Consider the following 8,040-nt stretch of genomic DNA (forward strand, 5'->3'; position numbering starts at 1 on the left):
AATTCAAATAATGAAACTCATCATACATGTTTGGAAATAGTACATGTTTGTATGAATACAAGAATAAACAGGTTGATAATTTTTGTTCATTAAAACATTAAACAAATTAGGAAGAATTAATTCAAATAATGAAACTCATCATACATGTCTGATAATAATGTTTGTATGAACACAATAATAACAGGTTGATAATTTTTGTTCAGTGAAATACTGAACAAATTAGGAAGAATTAATTCAAATAATGAAGCTCATCATACATGTCTGGAAATAGTACATCTTTGTATGAACACAGGAATAAACAGGTTGATAATTTTTGTTCAGTGATATTCTGAACAAATTAGGAAGAATTAATTCAAATAATGAAGCTCATCATACATGTCTGATAATAGTACATCTTTGTATGAACACAAGAATGAACAGGTTGATAATTTTTGTTCAGTGATATTCTGAACAAATTAGGAAGAATTAATTCAAATAATGAAACTCATCATACATGTCTGATAATAGTACATGTTTGTATGAACACAAGAATAAACAGGTTGATAATTTTTGTTCATTAAAACATTAAACAAATTAGGAAGAATTAATTCAAATAATGAAGCTCATCATAGATGTCTGATAATAGTACATCTTTGTATGAACACAAGAATAAATAGGTTGATAATCTTTGTTCATTAAAACATTAAACAAATTAGGAAGAATTAATTCAAATAATGAAGCTCATCATACATGTCTGATAATAATACATGTTTGTATGAACACAAGAATAACAGGTTGATCATTTTTGTTCATTAAGACATTGAACAAATTAGGAAGAATTAATCCAAATGATGAAACTCATCATACATGTCTGATAATAGTACATCTTTGTATGAACACAGGAATCAACAGGTTGATAATTTTTGTTCATTAAAACATTAAACAAATTAGGAAGAATTAATTCAAATAATGAAACTCATCATACATAATACTGAACGAGTTAGAAAAAATGAACTTAAATTATGATATTAATTCAATGTGTACTACACATTGATACAAGAACTAACAAGATGACGATTATCGATCACTGTGAAATTGAACAAATTAGGAAGAATTAACACCAATTAGGTTATTAATGATACATTTACAACTGGTAACGTTTACAAATGACTTACATCTTTTTAAGAAAGATATATTATCGACAGTTAAAATAACAAGGTATAACTCTGAAGTAATAAATGTCACGTTCACCAAGATAATACCTTGCATATTAATTTTGATACCTCACTTTAGAGATTCCCTGAGAGTTTATAAAGACATAAGTTTTAACTCAAACGTTTTTATGCTATACTATATTACTCTAACTATTTAAATAGACTCGTTTAAAAAAAAAAGAAAAAAGAAAGCTCAAAAAATAAAACAATGCAAGCAATCGATCGATCTCAAGAAACCAGATGATATATATTTTTTCTCCAATCGTGTGCTTCAAAGATACTGACACTTGCGAATTAGTAAGTCTCTCGTGATAGTAATTAAAGTTCCTAAAGAGAACAAGAAGAAGAAGAAGAAGAAGGAGAAGAAGAAGAAGAAAAAAACAACAAAAGTGTAAGAGAGAAAAGATTCTCACTGTGGTTCCCATGGTTGGGGCTAGCTTGGAAGAAAACAACAAATAAAAAAAAACGAAATAAAATAAAAGAATACAAAAAAAAAACGAACGTTCAGTACAAAGTGGAAAGAGAAGGGAAGAGAAGAGTGGTTCATTGGTAACCCCATGAACAACACGTGGGGTATAAGAAGAAATTCTTTCTTGTGATCCACCAACAGGGTCGTGAGAGCAGAAAAATAAAAAGAATATGAAAAAAGGGAGATGGTAGTAAGAAAGAATGAAAGAAATAAAGAAAGAAATAAAGGAAGGAAGGAAGGAAGGAAGGAAGAAAGAAGTGGAGGCTGCGGAAGAAGAAGAAGATGAAGAAGAAGAAGAAGAAGAAGAAGAAGATACCATGGAGGGCAATATTTACGAGAAGGGTTGGGTTCTGAGAGTTTCAGCTACAAGACGTAATTGTACCGCCAGGTACAATCTGATTTATTGGCTTATTACCGAAGCCGAGCAAGGAGAACCCAGGGCACGTGGTATATGGGGGTCTTCTTCTTCTTCACTGTTTCTTTTTCTTATTCTTCTTTTATTTTTTTTTTTTTAACATGATATAAATATTCTCTTCGTAAATTTACCAAGAAAAATATTGCAAGAAATTTGATGATTGCATTTCTTTTGTCCTTTTTTTTTTATTACTGCGAGATAGTAAAAAGTGGATATTGAAGTTTTCTGAGAAGTGTTCTATTGCTAGAGGAATATTATGAGAAATGTATTTTTTTGAAATAGTATTGGATCATTTTTTAAGAATCAAGTTTAAGTTTGACAAAATGGTTTCTTTTTTTTTTTATAAATGTCACGATACTATTTAGATTTGGTCTTAAATATATGTTACAGTTAATTCAAATTAAACCGACATACTTGTACAAGATTCATATTAGTGATTTTGTTTGAAAATAATTCGTAAGTACGAACATTATTATAAAAATAATTGACTAAATTCAATATTACATCAATGGTTCATTATTATTTCGATTGAATCATTTTGAGATCTAAACGGGCTTGAAATTATTTGACAAAAATATCTAAAAATAATTAATTTGTTTAAAAAACAACAATCCAATAAATAACAATTGCGTTTAACAATTTTCCAATTACTTGTATCAAATGAAAACTTCGTTTATCATATTTTACTACGAACTATACGTTTATTAAATCATTTTTAAATCCGATTCGACAAAACTATTCTCGTTACGATTCGCACAAAGTCGAAGAAAACAAATTCTATACGATTCTTAATACTTTCTTTTTTTTTTGTTTTGTATAAAGACAAACGCGATTCTAATTTTGTAAAAGAAAGAAAAAGAAAAAGAAAAAGAAAAAGAAAACCAAGAAAAATCCAAACAAAGGAATACACTCCTTAAGGGTCACCAGTTAAATTGGTTTCTTTTGAAAATGATTCGAGTCATGCGAGACGTACGTTTGAAAATGACGACGTGCCTGTATAAACTGACAGGTGTATATCATTCGAGAGACACACGAAATTCTATCAATTTTGTCATTCTTAGTGGAAGGTTGAAAAGAAGGGTCTTTGATGTGAGTGAGTTTATTATTCTTGACAGCCGGTAGGCGCCATTACTGCAATAATATACCAATGGTTCCAGTTTGTTACAACCATTCCGAGTTGTTTCTTTCTTTCTTTCTTTCTTTCTTTCATTTATTATATTTTTTTTCCTTCTTTTTTTTCTCTCGAATACCGGGTGTCGTATTACATCGACAGGATAAAAGCTGAAGGAGAGAAAAAAAGGATAAAAACAGTCTCCTCCCCTTTTTTCTTTTTATTTCTCTTTTTATTCTGTTCTTTTTCTTACGATAGCAACCAATGAATACGAATATCGCATGTTTCTGAACGATACAACATAAACGTTCACGATTATTGACCAATAATTATTCCGAAAAAATGGTTAGTCTCTCTTTCCTGTGATATTAAATAATGTTACTAGATTATTATTATTATTATTATTATTATTATTATTATTATTATTATCATCTACGTTGTAAATGCATTAATGATGTAATACGAATCATTTTGGTCATTAGTTAGTATCATTCGCACTATCCTCGTAAATTACAAATTGATCTTATGTAATAAAGAAAATAATACCCGTAATAATACTTTTCGATTGATTAGTATTGTTAACTAAGTGACATCATTGTTATTGGAATTATACGACACTGTTGTTTCTTATTATTTTGTTGTTTTTTCAAAATTAATTACAAAAATATTCATTCGAAATAACCTGTGAAAGATTGTCCTTGAGGAATTTGAGGTTAGGTAATAAATGATAAGACATTTCTGTTTAATACTAATCAATAAAAATTCATTCTCAAGGGTAATATACGTTTACTAATTCTGTATTTTTAATCTTAATCATTTTAATATATACTGTGATCTAATTAAAAAGAAATTCGAAGCATCCCATAGGTTTATCCTTGAAGAATTTTGGAGTTAGGTAATAAATCATCGAATGGGGGGTCTTAGGGGAAAAAATAGAATAGGACGAATCAAAAAACACTAGAGTATACATTCTGCCAATAGATTTACGAGCCTAACCGTCTTTCTGATGATCATTTCGCGCAACGTGTTTGAGATAAAAGCAGGTCTACCTACACACGCACACATTTATATATTACATCTACAAATATATGAAATATATATATACAGTTCCCAATGATCAATATTTTTAATGAAAATTTATTGATTTTTTCACCAAATTTAATTCTAACTGTGATATATTTATTGACTAGCAAAAATATTATTGTCGATTTTGAAAAAAAAAAGACAATGTATTTATTAAATTATTAAAAATATCAATCAGTATGAATATTTTAGGCAAATCCAATAGTGTAAACGATAATATATAAGAAAAAACACACACATATAAACTCATATAAATACATATGTGCATACGTAATATTATTATTGTGTGCATCGATGCACACATATACATATAAATACACGCATACTGTATTATGTAGGATCTTAGATGAACAGTAGATTATTATAACTCACGGGACATAATTGTTTCCAAGGAATTGACTTACATGGCGAAGACTATGCCATGGGAACTCCGAGGTGTTAGAAGCCATTTATACAGGACGTTTCAACGATAGTGCCGATAGTCACGAGCCTCAACAGAATAGATTCTAATCTAACATCAGCGAATACTAAATGTCTTCTGTATAGTCCTATTTTCATTTCTTTTTTTTCTTTTTTTTTTACGGAATCATGAGCGTGCGAAAATTCTTAACTAAAATCTCACGTTATTTCATTTTATTCTGACTCATCATTATCTCGGAATATTTTTCATTTGTTTATTTATAATACTCGTAATACAATTTTATTTTATTTAGTTTGTTAAGATTTTATTTAATAATGTTATTAACCAAATAAGTAATATTCATTTAAATTGATACAATTTTTTTCAATAATACATCGATGACACATTCTAACCTCACTTTTCATCCGAAAGATCAACTTCAAAGTATTTTTTAGGATTTTCTGTTAAACGAATTGCAGCCAAAATTGGTAAGGAATATTTCATTATTATTTCGACAACATTTATTCATTCAATATTTCGAAATAAAATTATATTTTGAATCTACGATTTATTCCTACGTGATGTTGTACAAGAAATCATTACATTTTCATTTCGTATTTTTGTTACAGTTTTGTTAATAAGTAATTTACTAATTCATGTTTATAAAACATTATTTTAAAACTCTGTTCATTATATATTACAATAAATATATTTGATTTTGATTAAAACATGTATAATTAAGATTTAATAATATAGTAAAATAATATGGTAATTAAATTACTATATTCAAATAATATAATTGCGTTATATTTTTCTTTCCTTTTACAGATATCACGGAGAAGACTATCTCGACCGAATGAACATGTCAATTAATCAATTAGTGTACAAAAAGCTGTTTTAAATATCATACAAAATGTAATTGAAAATAACCATGATGTACGTATTTATTAATTTATTAAATAAAGATAGAAATAATATTACGAAAAGAAAGATCAATTGTTCATATCTTTTTCCCAATCAGAACTTCATCGCCGTTAGTTGTTCGCTTGATTCAAAGAAAGAAAAAAACAAAAGCAAAAAGATAAGATGAAATAAAATAAAATAAAATAAAAAAATAACAAATAAAAAATATAAAAAAGTTTTCAACATGAACCCGGAACGAGGGTAATCCTGCATTAATCTTGGCACGCCCATAATACACGTTGCTCTACATATATTTATATACATATTTACATACACGCTCATGTATTACACATGCACACACACACATATACATAGACACAAATTTTCTTTATCCTTAGGATTACGTGGTCAAGCGTGCGTATTAATGGTAATTAAAATTCGAGAAAAATGTATTCCAAGTTTTATTTTTCTTTATTTTTGTATTTTTTTCTTCCTTTGCCATTGCGGAAGAACGTTTCGTTACGCGGTGATAGTCACGCATTCATGCTAGTCACGGATCATCTCGTTTAATTACGCCACCGGTTGCCTCGTGTTGATCCTACCGATCTATCAAAGATAAAGATAAAGATAAAGATCACGGATCTTGTCGCGAATGTCAATCAATGATAATCATTCCTTTCGGAAAATAATTCATTTTTTGTTTTCCATTTTTTATTTTTGGTTTTTACTTTACTTTACTTTACTTTTCTTGCACTTTTACGTCATTCATGTTAATAAATTTTTATTCGCTCTCGCGTAGATGTTATTTTTGTTTTGTTTTCTTCATAGTAGATAAACAATGCATTCCTATTTTTACGAATAATTAATAAATTATTTCTTGACTTTTAAATGATAAATTATTTACAGTTTTGTTTTATGATTTATTAAAGTAAATGTGTTAACATATTTCACGTAATTGTGATATAATTTTTACGTATTGCAATTGAATGGTTATATTCTGTTTTTACATTAATATTAGATACAATAAATAACAATAATTAGATAACACTTTAAAGAAAAAAAGAAAAATATTATTTAGATTTTTGATTAATAGTTGAAACAAATGTGTTAACCAATGGCGGTTCAAGTTCATGTTGCATTCAACCTATAAGAGTGAGCCTCGAAAGGGGGCATGCCGACCACCATTTTGAAAGATAGCTCACGCTGCGGTCCGTGTTAAGTACACCCACGCGAAGGTAGAAGGTAGAAGGTAAAAGGTAGAGAAAGAGAGAGGAGTTGTTCGAGAAAAGCCGAGGGCCCGACAACCACCCACGTTCGAATCCCATTGGTCGTATAACGTTCTCACCCATGGGATACTACACCACCCACGAGTCAAGAATTCATGTACCTTACTGACGAGTTTATACAACGTGTTTCTTATAAACCTATCATATTTTCTTTCAACATTTAAACATTTTTTTCAATCATTTCCAAATAATTACAATCAATTATGATTTTTAATAACAACTTTCTTTGACAACGTGTTTAATTTTAAATGCTAAATATAAAAATGAATGTTCGCGGTAAATGAAATTTTAGGTTAGGAATGAAGATGATTATTCGTCGTAATATTTATATCGAATTATATTTTTTTAAGTGATAAATTTAAATATGGTTTTAATAATTGAAATTTTAGATACATTCTATCCTGAAACATATGATTTACTAATAAAATAAATGATACGAAAAGAATACGAGCTATTGTGTTCTCAACGTAATGCAGTTGTTATGAAAATATGTGAATGCAATGCAACTTTTTGTTCTGCACGCATAACTCGAATATGTTAGGCGAATAAGAAGATTTTGTTATGTTTCTAAAGTAAATTCGTATTTTTCCTAACCTATAATTGCACCTAACCTTAAATTAATGTAACTTAAAATCTAACTCGTATCTGTGAGTTAAAAATTGTTCTAAAAGAACCTAATGATCGATATTAACGACTAGCATTAATCGAATTTGAATCTTCCCGATCAATTATGTCAAAAAACAATAATTCTAAAACAAAAATCTATAATTGCATCTCAACTTAAACCAATACACTTATGATCGTAACATTCTTTTGAGCTTACAACTCACCTCAACTAAAAAATTTACTAACTCGTATCATGTACTTTAAAAAACTGACATTAATGATAACCATAGCTAGAATTTGAATAAAAAGATACATTTCCTTCTTTATCTTATAACGAATAAAATAAAATTAGAAAAAAAAGAATCACGTTCTCGATACTTTAGAGTTTGAAAAAAAAGGAAAAGTAAGAAAAAATAAAAAGAAAAAGAAAAAGGAGTATAAGGCGAGGTCGTTCGGCACGAGTTTGCGGCTTCCCCTTAGCCAAGACTTACCAAGCGGATTACTGTGGGCTAGGCCAGGGCTAGATTATCTCAGTGACGGTAAGTATAGGTTTAGATCTACGGTTCTCTCCGAC

Source organism: Polistes fuscatus, unplaced genomic scaffold (assembly GCF_010416935.1).
Source record: "Polistes fuscatus isolate 324 unplaced genomic scaffold, CU_Pfus_HIC Scaffold18, whole genome shotgun sequence".
Lineage (NCBI taxonomy): Eukaryota > Metazoa > Arthropoda > Insecta > Hymenoptera > Vespidae > Polistes > Polistes fuscatus.